At 33.3% G+C, this 23627-nt stretch overlaps 1 protein-coding gene across 2 annotated transcripts in view; it reads left to right on the top strand.

Moving 5' to 3' along the window:
• arhgef10la (Rho guanine nucleotide exchange factor 10 like a) overlaps positions 1-23627 on the top strand; it is a 236506-nt gene that overhangs the window by 128207 nt on the left and 84672 nt on the right. The gene's annotated exons all lie outside the window — the stretch shown is intronic.

The raw sequence follows: 23627 nt of genomic DNA, 5'->3' as shown, positions 1-23627 counted from the left end.
GGAAACTGATAGCCATTGACTTTCCTCACAAATAATCCTTTAATTAAAATTACGGCTAGTGTTGTGGCTGAAATAATACATTGATCTGCCTGCATCCATCATCAGGATTTTTGGAAAAACTTATCATGGGAGGAAATATGTTTTACTCTCATCTGTTAACACCAGTTTAAAAATGTGTAACTTATTCAGGCATAGGCTTGGAATACCCCCGCTGACTCCCTTTGCATACGTTTTTTTTTTTTGTACGTGACAACAATTTGGAAGTCATTGCTAAAAAGTTTCTATAGAAACATGTTAGTTTTGTGACATCCGTTGCCGTAGTCATTTATGCATGTTTTGTTTTTTCTTTCCTTTTTTCCCCTTTTCAGCAAATATAGACAAATGTCCTGTGTATATTTTGAAATATTTAATATTCCGATTCTCAAATATATGTAATAGCATAAATTTAGTCATTTAACAGCTTAAAAATGATAAAATGCTAGTCCATGCTGCAGTCGAGAGATCAGAGCTGCTGAATTTACAACATGTTACGTTATAATCTCCTCCTGAAATATATGAAAGTAGCTGTTTAACTAGGACAGGCGTGGCCAACCCTGTTCCTGGAGAGCCACCTTCCCGCAGATTTCAGTTGCTACCCATATCAAACACACCTGAACCAATTGATTAGGACCTGAACACTTTGTGATAATTACAGGCAAGTGTGTTTGATATGGGTTGCAACTGAAATCTGCAGGAAGGTGGCTCTCCAGGAACAGGGTTGGCCACCCCTGAACTAGGAGAACAGCAGTAAATTTACTACTAACCTAAATATTGGCTATCTGATGTGAATAATGTGCATTGTCAGTTATGTTTAAAAACAATTATTTATGTTATCTCCATAGACATCAGACTATTTTACAAACCGTGAATATTGTATTGCTAGTATAAATGTCTGATACATAGTATAAGTCTTATTTGTTTGAAAACACTGATAAATTTAGATTTTTGACAAACAGTACATGCATCTTTCTCTGGCTCAGTGTGAGCCATTGCAGCAAAGCAGATTTGTATTTAACAGTTGATTGCTTAATGTGCTGAACGTTCCAGCATTTATTGTTTTAGACAAAAGTTTAATCAACATTTAAAACATATTTTAAAAGTTTTGGCAAATATGTAATGGAAACCAGGCTAGTGTAAACGTTGCATTTGACATGTGTTGATCCTTAACAAGCTCCATACAGGGCTTTAATGACTCCCCACTCCACCTGTTTTTCCTTATTCTTGAGTCTTCTTGATGTGTAACTTTTGTCTGATATAGAATGCACAGAAGCTGTTTTGTCTTTTATGAGGACCATTAACAGGATTTTGCGATGGTTAACATATGCTTGTATCTATAAAAACAGACTGTCAGAAAAAAAGTGTTTGTGATGTGGTGGCAGCATGCTGAGAACTCATGGTGTGTGAGATCAAGAGTTTCAACATGGCTGTCGATGAGTGTGTCCTGAGGGTTTCATTAATTATGAAGACGCGGTTCGTAGATTGCCATGATAACATCATGTGGTGCAAAGAAAAGGCCTGATTCTTTTTCCAAATGCTCCACTGTGACAGGTTCACAGGTGCAGCTTTAATTAATATGTTTGACATGCATCAAGGGTTTCCTATCAGAAGTGTTCAATTATAGTGAGTCAGCTCTGGAATGAACACCTTTGCTTCACCAGAATCAGTATGAACTGTTGGTGCACCAAAATCTGACTCGACCATCTGAGTGTCAGAAATAGAGCTCGTCAGACCATGCAATCTTTATCAATCTTCTTTCGCCATGTGGAATGTACCTTCAATTTGCTGTTCTGGAGTAACTCCTGGTGTGTTTTTTATTGCTGTAGTTCATTTGCTTCAGGTTTTTTCGAAGTGTTGGGCAATCAGAAGTGCTCTTCTGCAGAACTGCGAATGATTATTTGAGTTACTGCTGTACATTTCTTCTCTGACCTTTGCCTTCAACAAGGCATTTTCTTCATCCAGGACTGTTGCTCACTGGATATTTTCTCTTTTTCTGACCATTGATTGTGAAGAGATGGTTGTGCGTGAAAACAGTGGATCTGGAGTTTAACAACACCAAGGGTCCGTTCTTCATACCTCGCTTAAATGATCTAAGATTATTTGGCAGATCCTGGATCTTTTAATCTTGATAACTGATCTCTGGCTAATTTGGTTCTTCAAACAAGTTTGCGAATCAGATTAGAATGTCTGGATAAACTGATCTGAGATCACTGCTTGTGTTGTGAAGGACAGATCTATCGATCCTCGAAATCATGATCAGCAATGCAACGATTGGCTGATGGCACAGCAGCGTAATGACATCATCTGATTAATATTCAATTATCCATGTGAGCAAAATTACATCAAATTAGCAGTAAACGGCTTGTTAAATATGACACGCAATAATCTTCCACATGTTGTGAGCTGCAGGCTTTACAATTTCATGTGTCAAGAGTATTCATCATGTATTTCAATGCAAATCAAAGTATTTAGTTCTACATTTAGAAAAGATTTTCTTTATTATAGTAGCCGTTTTTTAATCGGTGTAAAGAATAATTGGTTTTTACAAAAGCATTTTCATATTGGTAAAGGCGTCTGCAACTTTTGTGAAGCAACAAATCACTGGCATATTAACTGTCAAAACATGTTTGTGTATGCATAAATGTATTATTGCTTTAAAAAATTTTCTATTATGCACAATTTGTACTAAAGCGATCTAAAAAGTTCATATCAATAAGTTTTCTCTTTGCACCACCAGGTGGCAGTCTTTGTACTTTCATTTCGAGGGTGCAGATTGCATACGTTTTATTAATATGTATAACTTTATTTATTTTATTAATGATTATAACTTTATATATATAGTTAAAAAATATGTACCATTTTCCCAAGTGTATATAACTACTACTGTAAGAAAATATCAGAATTTGGAACAAACTTTCTGTATTATCTTTGCTTGAACTAAGCCGATCTAATCCTGTTTATATGAATTGAACCTGCTCCCGATCAGGTTTGACCTAGCAGAACTGTTGCTATGACAACAACTCTCGGATCAGCTTTGAAGAACGAAACGATCCTAGATCGTGTCAAATCGTCAATATCCAAATCCAGCTAATTGAGTAATCCACGTACGAAGAACGGACCCCAAGAGTAGGTTCATATTCAAAGTTTCTTTTCTCCTGAAATATGATGCTTACAAATGTGGCTACTAAGAATGCGCAAGTGAAAGAATGTGACATGCGTAATGCTGCAGTGTTACGCGATACAACACAAAATGCTCTAACACAATAAAGCTGGGGACAGTTATGTAACATAGTAAATATACTCACTTGATATAGGAGCCCACACACTGAGAAGCACAAAAGAAATTAAATAGGCTAATTATGTTTGTCTCATCAATAGTATCATGAGTTTTTTTATGATAGTTTATTCACTTAAAAATACATCACTGAAAATGCTGTGGATCAGCTAAATATCAGGATCTAAAAACTTAGCTCTGACTAGCCTCCAACTTGAATGCTGCTAGGGGTTTGAATGTTATTTTATGTGAAGCATAAAAATAAATACCTCACTAAAATGTAATAAAAATTATTTTACCACAACCAAATTAACTCCTGCAACTTTATTTTTCAAAATTTTGTTTCAACTCAGTTCTTTGCTTTTTCAAAACATCAATATTTTCCTTCAAATTACTGTTATGATTTTTAAAAACTGTTTAAAACATTAACTGAAGAGTTTCAGTTTCAGAAAAATGGGAAAATGTAATATTAACATAAGCTATGTTTAAAAAGTATTGAAGTAGAAAATGTTTAAGCTTACACTTCGCCTTGACCTCATCTAAACTAATGGAGTTGCTGCTTTGTGGTTTGTTGATTGGATATTTGTGTTAAATGATTAGTTCACTCAATTCTGTTTACTCACTCTCATGTTGTTCTAATCCCCAAAGACCTGCGTTCATCTTCGGTATTTTAGATGAAATCTAAGAGCTCTCTCATCCTCCTTATATAGACAACAGGGGTCATGAGATGTATAAAGTCCAGAAAATAACCAAAAACATTGTCAAAACATTCCATGTGACTTCAGTGGTTCGGCTGCAATCATACAACACTCCAAGAAAAACTTTGTTTTCCAAAAAAAAAAAAAAAAAACTGTAAAAATAGCTTTGCTTGACTGTATGTCTTCTCAACAAATAAGGGTGCACATTAACTACTTTATTATAGTTATTATATATTATACCTAAAAATGTGGGGTTCTGCCTAATTCCTATATGTTGTTCCAACACAAACCTATTATTTCAGAGTTCGCCAAACAGAATGAATGGCCAGCTATTCCATTGTATGTTTTATGCAGCAGATGCCCTTCCAGCCACAACCCAGTACTGGGAAGCACCCATACACACATTCACACAATTTAGTTCAATTCACTTATAACACATGCCTTTGGACTTGTGTGGGGAAACCGGAGCATCCAGAGGAAACCTACATGTGCAACATGCATCTTCACACAGAAATGCCAACTGGGAACCAGCAACCTTCTTGCTGTGAGGTGACAGTGCTAATGCCAATACCACGCTGCCACCTCCTGAAATTATTTGATAATATTTTGGTTTCTTTTCTGGACACCTTTTTATTTAAAATATCCTAATTTGTCTTCTGAAGATAAATGAAGGTTTCAGGGGTTTATAACAATCTAAGGCAGAGTCATAAAAACGTTTTTTTTTTAATTTGGTAACATTTTAAAAGTTCAACTGGTTTACATGTATATGTATTCATTTTCTTTTCGGCCTAATCTCTTTATTAATCAAGGGGTCACCACAGCGGAATGAACCGCCAACTTATCCAGCATATGTTTTATGCAGCAAATGCCCTTCTAGCTGTAACCCATCACATGGAAACATCCATACTCACTCATTTACACACATACACTACGGACAATTTAGCCTATGCAATTTACCTATATCACATGTTTTTGGACCACACCAACATGGGGAGAATATGCAAACTTTACATAGAAATGGCAACTCACCCAGACAGGGCCTTGAACCAGCGACCTTCTTTCTGTGAGGTGAAGTGCAACCCCACTGCTCTACCGTGCTGCCCCATAATTAATTAAAAAAAAAGTTATATACTTTTTTTTAGCTTAGTTGGTACACTAGTTTCAAAGTACTGCTTCCTCAATAGACTTGTCAATTATCATCAGTTGTATGTACACACAAGCAAAAGATGATTGCAGAGTGAAATGAATAAAGTTTTAAAAGTATAGGAGACTGCTTCAGAAAGATTTGGAGAGCAGTATATGAAGGCCTGTTCTGTTTGTTTCTGTAGGTAAGAGCAAGAGGATGTGACCGACAGCAAAGCGCTATAAATTAAGGATAGTAAAAAGGGGATGGAAGATCATTTGTAAACTTGTTGGGATGAATCAGGTTGATAAACACTGATGGTGAAGGTTTAGATGCGTGGGTGTATATATATATCAGGCGAGGAAGGGAAGGCAATGTTTACCAGCTGAGTGGCACATAGTCCATCTCCTCCGGCTCCTCATCGGTGATCAGTGCTGCGGTCTGTCTGGCACGGCGACATAATAAGAGAAAAGAGGACTTTTAGAGGAACTCTGTGAAGTGCAGGTCTCTTTAACCTGCCTCTTCATTCACTGTACGGCTCGGAAACTTAGCAAGCAAGAACTAACCTCTAAATGTCATAGCAACTGTTTTTTTTTCCTTTCTTTTCTTCCCCAAACATTTAAATGTGACCAAGTTAAGAAGCTTATCAAAGTACTTTTTGAAACCCGTTGATGGTTCCCTAGGAAAACAACATATAGAAAAGGCTCCTGCTGAAGTGAGAACGGCTTGAAAGGCTTTGTTCACTCGTTGTGCATTGTAATGCTGTTACTGCACACAAAGGATCTTTTGATGTAACTATACACTGCTTTGAGCTTTATGCTTCCAAACGACTGACTAAAGTGTTTATTAATGGATTGTGGCTTTTCTCTCTTTGTGTAGTACAAGTCTGAATTTATTTCTCAATCTGACAGTGTGATTTCAGGCATCAGAAACTAATTTCAAAACTCAAGAAGTAGCATTTTTTTCTCCTTATTTATTGTTTTAATAAAAACATTAAAGTGAATATTTGTAAAACCAAAACATATGATTTTATTGATTTCACCTAGTTTTGTTTAAATGTGAATGAATAGTATATTTGTTTAAATTATTGTAATGCTGAATATAATATAATATAATATAATATAATATAATATAAATGTAATATAATATAATATAATATAATATAATATAATATAATATAATATAATATAATATAATATAATATAATATAATATAATATAATATAGTATAATATAATATAATATAATATAATATAAATGTAATGTAATATATTTTAAATATAATATAATATAATATAATATAATATAATATAATATAATATAATATAATGTAATGTAATATAATATAATATAATATAATATAATATAATATAATAAATATAATATAATATAATCAGGACTTGACATTAACATCCGCCAAATGTAGGTAGATTTCAGCTGTGGCAGGTTAGACAGTCACTCCCACTAGCCACTTTGGCTGGTTGAAGATAATTTTTAAATTGTAGTTATCTTTAAAAGCAGAGCTCAACAATAAGGATTGCCCTATGAGTGGCCAGCGTGAGAGATGTCAATGATAACTGTGATTGCATAAGCAAAAGAAAGCTGGTGAATACAGAATGAGAGGATGATCACGCGTATGGTGAGACACAGGCTTCAGTGTCAGTGACTTCAGCGTCAAGGTTGATTTCAGGTGATGTGATATATAGCTGTACATTTTCAAAATGAGCCTGGTTTGGTTTAAAAGTTTCAAAAAGAAATGGTTCCTTGTACAAATGCCTGGAAACGTAACTGGTGAGTTTGGTTCTCTTTTAAATAGACTGGACAAAAAGTGACACTCGTGCACCCTTAGTCCTGCTGCTTCCAAGAGCTCCTGACTATTTTAAAGGTCTTTTGTAATCAGCAGGTTGCTTTTGCTTTAACTTTTCACTTGATCGTCCTTTATTATCGCGCATGGTATGTTTTTCCACCTGCTTTCAGTTATTTTGGGCTAAGATTTATTTATTTATTTGTACATTTTTTTGGTGTGGTTAAAGAAAACTAATTGGTAAATCCTTAGTGTTGAGCACTGAAAAGTCATAGCAATTATAAAAACTAATTGCAGTGACACTATGAAACCACAACCCAATACCTCCAATACCTCACTGACAACAACACAAAAAAAGTCAAATGAATGAGGAGCCATTTGGAAATAACACAAAATCTAAATCAAGTCATTTTAGCTTGCTAAAGTGACAGTGTAAAGAATCTTTGTGCAGTGCATTATTACACAGAGAATGATCAGGCAGGCAATGGTCCCAATCAGGAGCGAACATAACATACAGGGAAATCCAGAAGCATAGTCAGGTGAAAGGTCAATACAGGCGGCAGACAGGATAAACAATAAAACAAGGCGAGTATCAAAACATGGAGAGTCTAAACACAGAAAACGCTTTGTGATGTTAGAGGGTGTATCGACAAGACTCATGCAATGTATTTGAGTCTGTATGTTGTTTATATAGTTCATGTTATCAGTCTTGGGTAGCTCCCAGCTATGTGTGTGTAATCAATGGAGAACAGGGACAGGGGTATGTGTGTGCTGCCTGAAGGCAGTTGTAGTTCATATGGTGGCAGAATTATAGTCAGAGTGATGGTAGATCTATGAGGGTTAGATCACTGGTGATTGTGACAAATATATTATTATTATTATTATTATTATTATTATTATATAATTTATAAATGTTTAGTAATAAATGATTTACAATACAGTATTTGATCCTATTTTAAATAAAAAATACTTATTTTATGTGTATTTTATTGATTATGAAAGCATTTCCTTCCGATGTGAATGAATAACTGCTTTAGGCAAATCTGTCATGCATTCGCACAACAAGATGTGCACTTTCCTTATGCTTTGTAAATATTAATAGGAAATCAATAAACAGTTGTGCGGCACCGCATTGATCCTTGAAGTGTCGAGCAGCATCCTGTGAAGTCTTTTGATTCAACTATATCTTTGCTGCTTTTCGTCTTATAGATTGGCCTTCTTTGTAATGAATCATCGCAGTAGATTTCAAGCCCACCGCTGTTAGTCGATAATGCCAAAGCATAATTAAAATTAAATCCCTATTATGCTATGCTTCTGTGTATTTGCTAAGCTCCTTCTGCTAAAACTGTGAGGTCCACAAGTGGTTACCAGCTATTATTGCAACTGACAAACAAGTTAGATGAAGCTTGCCGCATTGTTTTGGAGAACATAGTTGTTAATTAAAAAATGTGTATGTGCATTGTGTGTTGAATAGATACGCCTGTTCGTGCTCCTACTGTTTGTGCACCTTTCTAAAAGAGTCAAGGCAGTAAACCTCTGATAAAAGCGTCTGAGTATGTAAAGCACAGCAAGGCTGGAGGTTCTGCTATTCACATTCTCTCTCTCTCTATGTGTGTGCGTGTGTGTGTGTGTGGCGTTTTCTGAGCTTTCTGATGAATGATTTCAATTATGCATTCATGCTGAGCAATTTGAATGTTTGAGTAAAAAAATGCAATGCAAGGGCACTAATAGTTTGGGCACTGCATTTAGGTGGTCGTGCAAACTTTAAGAATGGCACTGTACATTCCTAAGATGTAGGTCTATACACATAACACAACTCCAAGAGAAGTCGTGACATGCAAATACTTTAAACTACTTCAAAAATTTTGTACTATTAAACAATTGCTTTTAGTTGTAGATTTTGTGTGTATGTTTGTTTGTTTATGTGGTTTACGAGGACACACATTTTATAATGACGTTATGACTAGGTGTACATTATTAAGGTAGATAAGGAGGGCATGCATTATGTCCTCATAATTTAAAATACTATACTAATTATATTTAACAGGGTATTTTGACATTCAAAATTGCCAAAATATAAGGGTTCTGTTTAAGGTTAGAGTATAACCTACAATACCTGACAAAAAGTCTTGTCATCTATCCAAAATTTTGGATGATTTGGTATTAGAAGTGGCTTATATGAAAGGCAAAGGGCTCTAGATTACTCTTATTTTACCAAAATAAAATATGATCACGCCTTCATTTTTAATTATTTAATTAGGACAATAAGGTCTGACTTTGCTTAGCTAAAAGTCTTGTCATTTAACAGAAATAATGTACAGTATAAAATATAAAGTCATGGTGCAGTGATAAAAGAATGAATATTGCGTATGACTCCCATGAGCCTAGACCAGTGGTTCTCAAACTGTGGTACGCGTACCACTAGTGGTACGCGGGCTTCCTCCTAGTGGTACGCGGAGGAACCGCTGAATAATGAAAGAAACAATTAACACTTTTAATCCTTTAATGCCTAATATAACATCGATGTGATCAGCATTGGCTGTTTTGTGAAGCGTACGATCACAACGCTGTGCTTGGAGTGTTTATTTTAGTGCATTGTGTCATAAGCTGCTATAAATCAGTTTCCGAAGTTTAAGAATTGATTCTGAAGCGTAATTTGACTGACATGAAAAGTAGCCAATCACAGTCGACCTTGTCTAGTTGCGTGAAACGTAAGGGCGGGACGAATGCTTTCTGTGTTGCAGAGACAGAAAAAACAACTTAAAAACAAATGTTTTGTTGGAATAATGCTTCTCGGATGTTTTCACTATCGAGATGTCTAGCGGAGTAATTAAACCGCGGACATATTTCCTGCCTTTTTGATGATCTACAAACACGTTTCGCTCTCTTTTTTTTTTTTTTTTTTTTTTTTTCAAACAAACTTTTATTTAGAAAAGAAGAAATTTACAATATAACTCAGGAAGTAATTTGTACAAAACTGGAATACAAGAATATACAATTACAAAGTTATAAGAATAATAACTAAAAAGAAAGGAGTAATAGAAAGAGAATAAAAAAAGAGAACGAAATGAGGAAGGGGCAGGTACAAAATTAAATAAAAAATAGATAAATAAAAAAAATAAAAAATAGAAATAATTACAGAAAGCATTAATTATTTACACACTGGAAGCATGACATTTTCATAAGTTTCTATAACCTTGCAGAATTTCTTGTTGTTAGATAGACGAATAGCTTTAAGTATGGAATCAATTTCAATTAAAAAATGGGCAAACGAGGGAGAGGATTTCAGAAATTTTTGTTTGTGGATGAAGAATTTAGCATATAATATGAAGAAGTTATATATATATTCTTCATTTTTGTTCTTGGGATTAGAGTAATAACATATAATTTCTTTCAGTTTAAAAGTTTGTTTTGTTGCTTGGGATTTATTCAAATAATTATATAAATCAGACCAAAACTTTTGTGAAGTTTTACAAGAAAAAAACATGTGAGTCAGAGTTTCCTCATTTTCCTGACAAAAGGAACAAGTATCTGCAATATCAGTAAATTTTGAGACTAATGCATTGACCGGGTATATTTTGTGTAGAATTTTAAAATGTATTTCCTTTGCTTTGTTTGGGATTACATATTTATATGGGAGAAGCCATGTTCTTTTCCAATTAATGTCCTCTATTAATGCTGACCAATATGATTTCCCTCTTGGAGCAATTTGATTTTTTTGTTGGAGAATTCGAAGGATAAGTTTGTTGTTGCACTTCTTATCATATACACTAATACCTTCTAATAATAAGGAGGGTTCTATGGTTTTTTTATTTATATACAAAATATGATTTTTTGTTAGATGTATTAATTCTTTTGGGATAGCATTTACAATTATGTTAAATTTCTTGAATGGTATTGGAAATTGATGAATTTTCATAAACTGCTCATAAGTTAACAAGTTCCCAAAGTCATCAAATAAGGAAAATACATGTAATATATCTCTGTCATACCAATTGGAATAAAATAAAGATTTACTCTTAACTGTAATATCAGTGTTGTTCCATAAAAATGTTTTATGCGGAGAAAAGTTATGAGAGTAGCATATTTTCCAAGCCAGTAATGCTTGCTGGTAAAAATTTGTTAATTTTATAGGAAGTTTATTTGGAGCAAAATTACATTTCAAAATAAATGGGAGACCGCCAATTTTATTAAACCAATAATTGGGAATAAAGAACCATATTGAATTTGAACTAGTTAAACATCTTTTAATCCAACTGACTCTGAAAGAATTTATAGAATTATTTATATCAATTGCTTCTAATCCTCCTTTGTCTTTGTTAAGTGAAATTAATGCCTTTTTTAATTTATGAGACTTATTTTTCCAAATAAAATCAAAAAATAATTTATTTATATCTTTTTTAATTTTATCATTAACAGTTAAGGATAATAAAGGATATACTAGGCGGGAGAGACCTTCAGCTTTTGATATAAGAACTCTACCGTAAATGGATAGATCCCTTTGTAGCCATAGATTGAGGATATTCTGAGTTTTTTTTATTCTAGAAGAAAAATTTAGTTTTTGTCTCTCTAAGTTATTTTTATTAATATATATACCTAAATATTTAACCGTTTTTTTTACTGGTATACCATTTAATATCAAGTCATTGCAATCATACAGAGTTAAGATTTCACATTTATCTAAGTTTAAATGAAGACCCGAAGCATCCGAAAATGTTTTTATTGATTTTATGGCATCGTTAATTTGATAACTGTCTTTTAAAAATAAAGTGGTGTCGTCCGCCAGTTGAGAAATTTTTATTTCTCTTTCAAAAATATTTATGCCTTTTAAGTCTTGGTTATTAATAAGAGATATAGAGAGTAATTCTGTAACTAAAATAAATAAAAAAGGGGAAATAGGACAGCCCTGGCGGACGCCTCTTTCTAATGTAAATCTTTGAGATGTAAACATGTTAATAATAATAGAACTGGATATATCTTTATAAAACATCTCTATTACATTAATGAATGTTGAGCCAAAGCCAAATTTTTTGAGAGAGTGTAAAAGAAATTTATGTTCTATTGTATCAAACGCTTTGTAGAAATCAAGAAAAAAAATTATAGCTTTAGAATTAATAAAATCTGCATAATCAATTAGATCCAAGACCAATCTTATATTGTTACTAATATGTCTACCATTTAAGAAGCCTGATTGAGATTCTGTAATCATAAGATTTAATTTAGTTTTTAATCTGTTAGAAAATACCAATGCTAATATCTTATAATCTACTGTTAATATTGTAATGGGTCTCCAATTGTCGATTAAAAGTGAATCCTTTTCTGGTTTTGGTATTAACGATATGATTCCTTGTTTCATAGTAGTTGACATTTCTTTTTCAGCAATACATTCATTATACAGCATTAATAATATGTCTTGTATTAAGTACCAGAAGTGCGTATAAAATTCTACAGAGAACCCATCAATACCTGGGGATTTATTTTTTTTCATAGAGAATAGAGCAGTCTGTATTTCTATTTTAGTTAAATCATCATCACAAAAGTTGGCAAAATCTTCATCAATCATGGGTATGTGTGTATCAATTGTGTGAAAAAATTCTTCACATTTATAAGCATCAAACTTCGATGAGTAAAGATTTTTATAAAACGCGGCCACGAAAGATGAGATTTTACAAGGATTTGTACAGGTTGAGCCCTCAATATTAAGAGCAGTAAGCGAATTTCTTTTATAATTTCTTTTCTCTAGTGCAAAAAAATAACTTGAGTTAGTTTCACCCTCTTCAAGCCATTTAGCTCTTGATCTGATATAGAAACCTTTAGCTAGGTCTAAAAAAGCATTGTCTAATTGAGCGTTTAAACTTTTTAAGAGCAAATCTTCATTAGGGGTCAACTTTTTTTGCAATAGTGAATTTATTTTGTCTAAAAGGTTTTGAATGTTTTTATTTTTGTTTTTTTTAAGTTCTTTACTTCTTTTAATTGCTATTTGTCTAGCTTTATATTTGAAATATTCCCATTTACTTTTACAATTAATAATAGGTAATTCAGAAAAATTATCTGCAAAAAGCTCTTTTATTTTGTCATTGAACAACTTATCTTTAAGTAATGAGTTATTAAATTTCCAATAACCTCTCAGTTTAGAGTTGTTACCTGTATTACATAGCAATTGTAATTTAACCAATTTATGATCAGTTAAAGGAGCAATTATATGTAATGACTCATTTACAATTGGTAGGGCAGAAGTAGAAATTAGAAAAAAATCTATCCTAGATTCACGTTTCGCTCTCCGACAGCGAGTCGACTCGCCTCTGACCTGTCACTCCTCTAAATACATTCTGAATGGCGGCGCGGGAATGAAGGTATTGCGCAATAACTCATTTCTACAAATGTGGCGAGTGCTTTATTTTAACACGAGAGCGCATTCATGTGCGCAAATCGCTAAAACAGATATGCGAGCTCTTAAATAGGCTTTTTTTTTCAAATGAACTGCAAGTCCTCTCAGGATCGCCTGTGTGCTCAGATTGAATACAATCGCGATCTTTCCACTATTAAAGTAGACATTATTTATCTTTGTTCCTTGACTAAATTTAGTCAAAAGTATTCAAAGTAATCAAGTACTAAGAAATAGATTGATACATGATCGATGACAATGCTAATGGTCTTCTTATTTGGCTGTGTTGTGAAGTAAAACTTACTTTTAGCAAAGGTGTATTTTTTTCTTTTTTTTCTTTACGACAAATTAATTATGCTGGAAATGTTTCTGGATGAGGTATTTGTGTGATTTACACATTTAGCTGTATTCTGATCTGTCCTAAAGCATTACAGGTCAAAGCAATCCATTGTTACTTATTGTTTATTTATCAAAATTAACAATAAGACTCTTAAAGCACTGCTTTGATAAATGTAGTGTTGTCATATTTTAAATACCTCAAGTAAAATGAAGTCATTTGTTTTATTTATTTTTTACTGACAGTGTACTTGTATTTTTTTTAAAGTTTCTATTTAAGATTAGCTTAAATGTAAAATAAAATCTACATGTGATGTACAGCTTTTTAAGAAACAAATTTGCCATATTGTAAAGAAAAATAGTGTAAAATATGTAAATAAAAGGCTAAATTTAAATCTTTTTACCATATACTTCAATTAAACCTTTCAAAGCTTGTAAATATCGTTTAAAAAAATGGGCAAAAAGTGTCTCTATGGCCTTAAAGATTATTTGGTAGTTTTACCAGTGCTATTGAAAAAGATTAATTGTCATGAAAGGAAAAATCGACCATACTTTCTTTGTTAGTGCAATTTCCTATACATGTAGCTTTGGTATTTAAGCAATTAAACCATTCAATCAGGTTTCCACGTAAAAAAGTGATTTCATAATGAAAATCGGATTTTTTTTTTCAAAAGTAACCAACTAGTACTTTTTAAAAGAGTACTTTGTACTTTTACCTAATATTAATATTATTTACTAAAATTTGTGTTATTTTAGCTGTGTAATAGTATTTTTACTTGAGTACAAAAAAGATTTCTCAAGCATTTATTGTAGGTTCATTATATTATTAATAATATGATCAATAAATATTATTTTTTTATGTTTTTTATTTGTATCTATTCCTATGCAATGTTTTATGGGTTGCTGAGAATACTTTTCAGGTCTTCAATACATAGCATGTCAGTCTTGAAAAAAAAAAATAGGTGCTGTAATTGATTTTTCATTAGGCTGTGCCTGTATGAACCCTGTCATATGTACATTTAACATATTTCAAGATTTGTCTGAAAGTGTAGGAATGTGACATATAGCCTATATTTATAAGGTCCGAGCAACATCTCCAGCTTTTGATGAATAGGCTACAATGAATAATTTAGATTTAAGTACAGCAGTTTTCTTTTTACTTTTTAAGAACAACGCCATTTTTTAATGAACTTTTAAAAGCACATTTTAACAAAAACTTTTTTTTTTTAATCTGCAAGCACAGTTAATGTTCAGACTATTTCAAATGTTTAAAATGAATGATAATAATACATATTCTTAATAATAGGAATTAATCTGTATCATTTTTAAACTGTGCACACCTGTAGCTGCTTAATTTGGCCTACGACGCTATTTTTTAATACTGGTTAAAAAATAGCGTCGTAAGGTGGTACTTGGAGAGACAATTTTTTTCTAAGGTGGTACTTGGTGAAAAAAGTTTGAGAACCACTGGCCTAGACGACTGCATCTATACATCTCTGCAATGACTCAAATAACCTATTAATATAGTCATGGAATGGCAAAGAAAGCGTTCTTGTAGTGCTTCCAGTTCATTAAGATTATATTTAATTCATCTTCAATGCCTTAGTCTTCTTCTTACTCTAGACATGCTCAATTATGTTCATGTCTGGTGACCGGGCTGGCCAATTCTGAAGCACCTTGACCTTCTTTGCTTTTAGAAACTTTGATGTAGAGTCTGAAGTGTGAGAAAAAGTGCTATCGTGCTGAAAAATTTGCCCTTTCCTGTGGTTTGTCATGTAATGGGCAGCACAAATGTCTTGATACTTCAGACTGTCGATGTGACCATCCACTCTGCAGATCTCTTGCATACCCCCATGCTAAATGTAACCCCAAATCATGTTTTTTCCTTCACCAAACTTGATTGATTTCAGTAAGAATCTTCGGTCCATGCAGGTTCCAACAGGTTTTCTGCCACTTTTCCAACTGATCAACAAGTAATCAAGTTATTAGTTTTTGCTCTTACATCTGGGATCGACAACAAGACTTTAGTCAGGTAGTGTATATTAGATTTATTGCATGAATGAAGAGTCCTTGTAAACCATAAAGTATAAATGTGTATATGCATGTGTTGATTAGGTTTTAACTAAAGATTTTTAGCTACACAGAGATTAACTTGATATTTTAGCCAGTTTGACTGATGTATGTTAAGATGAATAGAGAGGCTAATTTGATAAATAAAATAAAAAAATAGGCAGTAAGCATTGTTACATATATTGTGTAGTCAAAGTTAAAAAGTAGTTTTCAAGCATCAAAGTAATAAATGTAACAATACAGATTTACATTTTACTATACATTAGAATATTATTAAACAAGAATAAAGTTGGAAATAGACAATATTTTTAGCATGAGTTATAGAAGATGCAATAAAATGTTATTTAGTGTTAAAGTAGTTGAATAGATAGTTTGCCCAAAAAATTACAATATACTCATTGCTCACTCATCTTCAAGTGGTTGCAAATCTTATTGAGTTTCTTTATTTTGTTTAACACGACATGCATTTTTTGAAGATTATTAGAAATCTGTAACCATTGACACTCATAGCAGGAACAACAAATACTTTGGTAGTGAATGGCTACAGGTTTTCAGCATTTTTCAAAATAAATCATTATGTGTTCAACAGAAAAAACAAAACTCAAACAGGTTTGTGGCAAGTGAAGAGGGATTAATGACAGCTTTCGATTTTGGGTAAACTATCCCATATTTATTCCTGTCAGGGTTATTTAGAGCAACAACAAAAATTTCACAGCACAGCATCAAATTACAAATCATTTGTCATTTTTAAGTCTCTATACTTAATTCAATCAGGGTCTTCTGTCCAGTCCAAATCGGATTTCAAACAAAAAAAGCAAAATGACGTAAATGGCCGTTTTTCGTTTGCTCATTTTCACCCATTTTCCTCTGATTGGTCAACCAAATCTGAGCTTGTGATGTACAGTAGCCCTCAAAATAAGATATAATTAAATAATAAATAAAAGCCTGGGTGCTGGTCCACATAAGGCTCTTGCTTTGAGGGATATTTCACAAGCTATGATTTGGTTGGTTGACCAATCAGAGGAAATGGGGCTTTCAGCTTCATCTGTGTAATGAATTTTGAAGTTGTTAATCCATTTTTTTTTATCTTAAATAATAATAATAATAATAATAATAATAATAAATTAAAAATGGAGGCAAAATCTCCTTTTTTTGTGAGCAAACGAAAAACTGAAAATTGACATTTTCTTAATTTTCCTTTTTTTTTTTTTTTTTTTTTTGAAAATGGAAATGGATTGGACGGAAGATACCCTGATTCAATTCGATCCCTTTAACCACTTGGTTTTTACCAATTTGTCAGCTAAACATTTTTAATAATTTGAAATGTAATAAAATCCCAGATGATAATTTAATTTGTTTATTTTAGGACGCTCAGAAGTATGAAATATAGCCTATTAGTTATACAGCAGACTTTTCATTTTACAGAAACACTATATTTCTTTTAATTTCTTTTCATGAGTGTTTTAATAAAAACATAAGCTTTATTTTTCCTCCTTAAAACTGTCCAGGCATCATAATCCATTGCAAATGTCTTACTCTAATTGTTCTATACTAAAAAACAATACAACAAACCGCGCCAGCTAAATTATTTTCCGCAGTAATTGACTTTATGCAGTTAATGCTGCCAGCTAAGCTTCTCTTGTATTGAACCCAGGACTTTTGTTTAATAGCAAAGCCTATAAAACTTCCAGTATAATTTGTCCTCGACAAATTGACAGTCCCAATCCTTATCATTCATTTACTTTCATCAGACAGCTTTGGTGCATGTGTGTGAGCTCTTTGCCTATATGCAGATGTCTTCCAAATACATTTAACTTTTATTTTATCCCAGTTTCTCATCCAGTGCGTGTCTGCTAGAGATACCCGTTAGCCCCGAGCACAAATCCTCTCTCCTGTCCATCATTCTCTCACCTTCAGTCTCACATTCTGCTTTCTCCATTGTCTTTCTTTCTCTCATGCACTGACAGCGGCTATCAATGAGCAACCCCTGGTTAAACCCCAGCCTCCCTGATGAGGTGCACACTTGTTTGCTTATCCTTTGCTAAGCGGCTTGAGTTTTTTTTTTTTTACGACGCAACATGAATAGAACAATGGTTGCTGCATTGTTAATGAGGAGTGAAGAGAGTGTGTTTGGCCGCCGAGTTCTGGCATGTTCCTCACATTGTGTTAGCCAGGGTATTGGGAGCTTACGCGGGCAGAATGCATTATGCCTGAGTCATTAGCAGTACTGGCCCTTTGCTATGCACAGGGCATAAGACAGGCTTCAACAGTGTTATTGCCTCATCTCACTTGCCATCACAGCATTTATTGAGAGTGAAACATCAATTATTGTGCATTATTAATATATTTCAAAGGGCTGAATGTCAATGCTAACGCGCATGCAGGAAAACTAATGAAAGCAAGTGTTTTATGCATTTTCCAGAACATTTGCATGCATTTTTTTATTATGACATTGATTGGAGAATAGCTGTTTGAGTGTGTTTTGTGGTTTTGATATATAATAATCATGTTATAATTTGGTGAACAAACATGATATTGCTTGGCGAGCTCTTAAAGAGCCCTTATTTTGCATTAAACAAGGTCATATTTTGGTTTTAGGGGTTTCCATCAACATGCTGATAAACATGCAAGGTCAAAAAACACTTTCATTGTCTTATAATATGCACTTATTTTTTACCTAATTATCATACTGACTCAAATATGATTTGTTCAGTGATTCAATTGTTCCCAAACCCCTTCTTAGGGCAAAGCTAATCTGCGCTGATTGGTTCAATGACCCAGTCTGTTGTGATTGGTCGCCTGCGTTCAGCATGAGAAAGAGAGAAATGCCTACCATGGCTTATCAACATTATTAAAGCAGTCTAAGTGCAGAGTATATGTATGAGCCCAATGCAGTTAAACACCAGCATATTGCTCTATTCTTTACCATAAGTAAAAAACAACGACACACATTCAGTTTTAGTCCACACAGCTGAACTATTTTGAAACTTAATTGCCGTGCATGTGTAGGAACAGCTAACAGTGACTAAAGCAATGACAAACGGCAGAGGATTGCGAGCTCACAAACGTATTTAAATCCATAATCAAAAGGGCACGCACTGCATTTTCAGCATGGCTGTGGATATTAAGTGTTACTCCAGATACAGTACAAGCTGTGTGGAGCATTTACAGCTAATAAAACTAAATTAAAAACATATTTTGCAAGCTAGAGAAAACAAGGAGGCAACCAATTTAATCACACTTATTTAAACTTGTGAAATGGAGGAAGAAACTGATCCATGAACTGTGGTCTGATAAAGTTCCTGTGAAGCTCTGACAAAGTCCCATACATCAATAGTCTTTTCTGATCCTTTCTTTAACAAACGGCCAATGAATCCTGCGTTGCAGGGTAGGTTATTACATTAATTACCAGAACATTCACTCATTAATGTTAATGTTTATAATCTTTAGTTATGATTAGTCCCACACACACCAGCACTCTGCTAGTGTTTGAAGGGAAAGGAGCGTTCACATTTTACCAGATCTGGCACTTCATATTTGGTATTGTTTCGAGTCAACAACGATACGAGCAGGCAAAAGATCTGGACAAATGACAAATAATATAAATGACTCTAAGTAAAATCTTTTATTTAAAAATATGTATTCTAAACAAAGTGCAATTTGAGATTTGAACCTCAGCTGAATGTTTTTTGAAACTTGACAGCCGCACATGTAGGAACAGCTGACGGTTACTATAGCAATAACAAGCGGCAGAGGATCGCGAGCTCACAAACGTATTCAAATCCCTAAACAAAAGGGCACACACTGCATTTTCAGCGTAGCTGTGGATATAGTGAATTAACCAGATACCGTACAACCTGCATTGAGAGTTTACAAATAATAAAACACAATTAACTACATATTTTGCAAGCTTGAGAAAACAAGGAGGCATCCATTTTAATTGCTTTTACTTACACTTGTAAAATGGAGGAAGAAACTGTTCCATGAACTATGTACTGATATTGTTTCGTGTCAATGTCAAAAAGAGCAGGCAAAAGATCTGGACAAATGACGAATCATTTAAACAACCCTGAGTCGAATCTTTTATTAAAAAAATTGTGTTTTTAAACAAGGTACATTTTCAGATTTTAACCTTAGCTGGATGTTTTTTTTTTCACTTAGAGCTGTCTTACACACTGCATGGAAACTCATTTTCGAAAACCCATAATAGGTTCTCTTTAATATTTTAGTAGTGTTTGAGAAACAAACTTGAATTCCATGTGTTTTTGTTTTACTGTTTTTTTTTTCAATATGGTCTGATGGTGATCCACCTAAAAATATATGAAAAAAATTGGACGAAAGATTTACAGATCTAGGAGGAAGTAGAAAAATATGCTTTTCACAATTTAAAATGGCTGAAAAAAAATTCATAGGGTGCAATTGAGTCACTTAAAGAACATAAGGACAAAAGTTGTTTAAATGCCTTTATTATTGAAAAGTTTAGTAATAACAATATTAACAAAATTGCTGTGGTTAATGCTTACATTGTCCATGATCCATATTTCATAGCATTTTTCCATATACAGTTCAACAGCAAAAGAAAAAGGACATTACAAATGGATACAATAAGGTTAAATAGAAACAAACTATAAAAAATAAATGAATAAAAATGTATATTAGCCACATCAACTACACTTTAAATGTGTTCAGAATAAAAAAGCAATTGACATTATCAAAAAAATGCAAATGCATTATACAAAACCTCACATACTTCTTTTTTTATGCAAATTGATATGTACGTGCATGTTTTGTTTGCCATCAGTTGAATGTAAGTCACTTTAGAATGTAACTGACAACACATTTGTAACCCTGGGTTACAAAACATTACCTTGAAGCAGGCCATATGTTATGAGAGGATAAACAAAGTTCTTAGCAATGAATATAACTAATCAGTACTATTCAAATGATTTTTGGCATTGTCATTATGTATTTCGCCCATTAAATGCAATATAATACAGATTTTTTTCGGTCCAGGGTCACATTTCACAAATATAAAAAGCTTCTATTCTTTAAAATACAGTCCATTTATTTCCTGAGAGTTTGATACGTGCAGACAAACTTGGATATAAACTCATGTCTAAAAGTGTCTGAAATGGGAATAGTGACCTTTTCTGACAAACAAATCAACAAAGTGCACATTTCATTAGCTAATTTAATAACTATCTTGAGGGTCACAGAATGTGAGGCAGGTAAACAGTGAACCCAAATGACCCACAAGCAGGTCTGAGTGACAGCTAGAATTCAATTACAGTGATTTGGATGTGAACTACGCTCCTCAATCATCTATCCAAAGGGCAGATTGAGATGAGATCATAGCAGAACTGTTTCACTTAATGAGGCAATATAAAGAATTTGATGCTGATTGCGCATGGAGAAAAAGACATTGTGGGTGGAAGGATTAGACAGTTTGTTAGTTGGTAAAATTCGCTTTCATGCTTCACTGTGCTGTGAAAATATAAACCGCCGTGTCAGAAGAAAAGCAGGTAATATCTGTAAAGACTCAGCTCTTAAATAACTAAATACATCAGGGCATTTCTTATATTATGTCTGTCTGACTCCCTTAAGGGTCGGGCTTTTATTTGCAAGATCGCACTATTGAAGAGAAAGGTGCCTTTCTGGATAAAAAACTTCTATGTGAAATAATAAGTGTGCTCTTTGGCTAATGTTTTAGCTGATTTATCAAAAATATGATGGAAAGCTTGGGGCAGTATGATATGCACCATTGAGGCTAACTGCTAAAGGTAACCAGCCAAACCTTGATCCCAGCTACTCTGTACAATCCACTGAAGCAGAAATGAATGTGAACAATGAGAACACACTGTCCTTTAAGACCACAATTTGTCTTGGAAATACTGTCTGCATTTTAAATATTATTTGGTGAACTAGTTTGATACATTGTTTGTATACAGTGTTTTTCCATATTGTGAAAACTTAACTTTATAGTTAGGAATAGGAACACACCTGTATGCATAATCATTCTGTCTGAAAAAAAGTTCTGTCTGTCTTTCTGTCTGTCTGTCTGTCTGTCAAAAATATTGTTACGATATATTTAACATTCATGAATTTGCAGTTGGTTCTGCTTTTTTGAAAATCCTCTAATATAGTAAGCAATGTACATGTGCAATCACAATGTAAACGTGATTTCAGTTCAATATTGAATATCATTGTCTTATTATCTTGTTAATAAAATACAGATAATGCAGAAATATAGGACTCTATTTCAACGATCTATGCGCAAAGTCTAAAACGCATGGCACAAAAGTAATAAGGGCATGTCTGAATCCACTTTTGTTATTTTAAGGACAGAAAAATACACTCTGCTCCTTGGCACATGGTCGAGGTTGTGCTTATTCTCTTAATGAGTTAACGTCAGTGTCTCATCTCCCATTCCTTTTAAGAGTCAGTTGTGTCACGCCATGGTGTATTTACTATTTATATGGCAGACTTTAAAAGTGAAAAAAACTGAATGCTTCACCAGCGAGAAAACAGTTAAAAAGAACATCTGCAGCGCTAGGATAAAGAACGAGCCTCCTCAATTCGGCCTCTTTAATTTCTTTTTACTTTAACTGTTTACATTACTCCTTGCCTTTTGTGGATAAGGAAACAGTGTTGTACGCACTCTACTCAAGACTAAATATTTATTCTCAATATCCATTAGCCTACATATTTAGTTTCATTTGATAAGCGCAAATATTTGTTTCAAAACTATTTCTAAATTCAGTTCTAATTTCCAGCAATTAAATAAATGAACAATAATAAAAAAGTTTGGTCAAAAACATATACAAAAACACATCCTATTCTTACATCTCCAATTCCCAACAGGTGGACAAATCTATCTAAACTGTTTTGTATTGAAACAAATATAAATCTCCATGTAATAAATAATACTTACAATAATAACTACATTAAATGCAAATTGTCATGAATAAAGTAAAAAAAAAAAAAAGATAAACCCCCCCCCCTTTTTTGTTTTCATATTTAATGAAAATATATGTATTGCTGTACTGTACATCCTATGTGTATTAGGCAATATGTGAGCATTTGGGACCTGCATAGGCACATAAATAACACTCTTTGCACTGGACCAAGTTTTATTTGGTCTATGGCTCAGTTTATTTAAGTTCCTTAAAATAGCCACATACCAACAATGCGCCTTACCATACTTCTTTTTTCACTGGCACACCCATGAGACCACAAAGTGGTGCAAATAGATTTGCTATTTAAGCAACATGGTGCAAAATGTGAAAATTAGAGTTCCGCTGGTCTGAAAATAGCCACAAATTGCCCGGGTGTATGATAGGGCCCATTATGTTTGTAGTGATCGTAATTGCTTGAGCACCCTGTTGTAAAAGACATGGAAAAAATCTTGTTTTTTATTAGCAAAGTACTCCTTTAATTCTCTCTAAAATATGTTAATGATTACTGGTTTTCCGTTTGGCCTTCGAAAAATGAAATTACTTTTTTAATACCTGTATAAATAATGCATGGGTTTATCACAGTAGTGGGATCAACATTGTATAAAACTTTGAGATTTTATTTTTTTCTTTTCTGGACTTAAGAGTACTGAGAGGGGATTACTGCAAGGTCTGTGCAATTATCTTAAAAATATATCCAGTCTTTCTGTAATTATTGATTAAATTTATTGGTAGAATTTTCAATGTCCGACTTTCTGAAGAGTGCCATTGATTTTAGTCTGGTCCACCATCAAAGGCAAGACAATGAAAGTAAAACCAAAGTATAAACTCCCCTTAAAAAAGTATTGACCACAAAGCACACAGATATCTGGTGCTCCGGCCATTTGCACGTCTTCAATAAAATTTGAAAGAAATCCTCCTGAAGCCCTTGAGAAACAGCAAGCCATAA

Source organism: Danio rerio, chromosome 11 (assembly GCF_052040795.2).
Source record: "Danio rerio strain M-AB ecotype USA chromosome 11, GRCz13ab, whole genome shotgun sequence".
NCBI lineage: Eukaryota > Metazoa > Chordata > Actinopteri > Cypriniformes > Danionidae > Danio > Danio rerio.
Note: the sequence above shows the minus strand (reverse complement) of the source record. Positions and strands in the feature narration are given on the sequence as shown.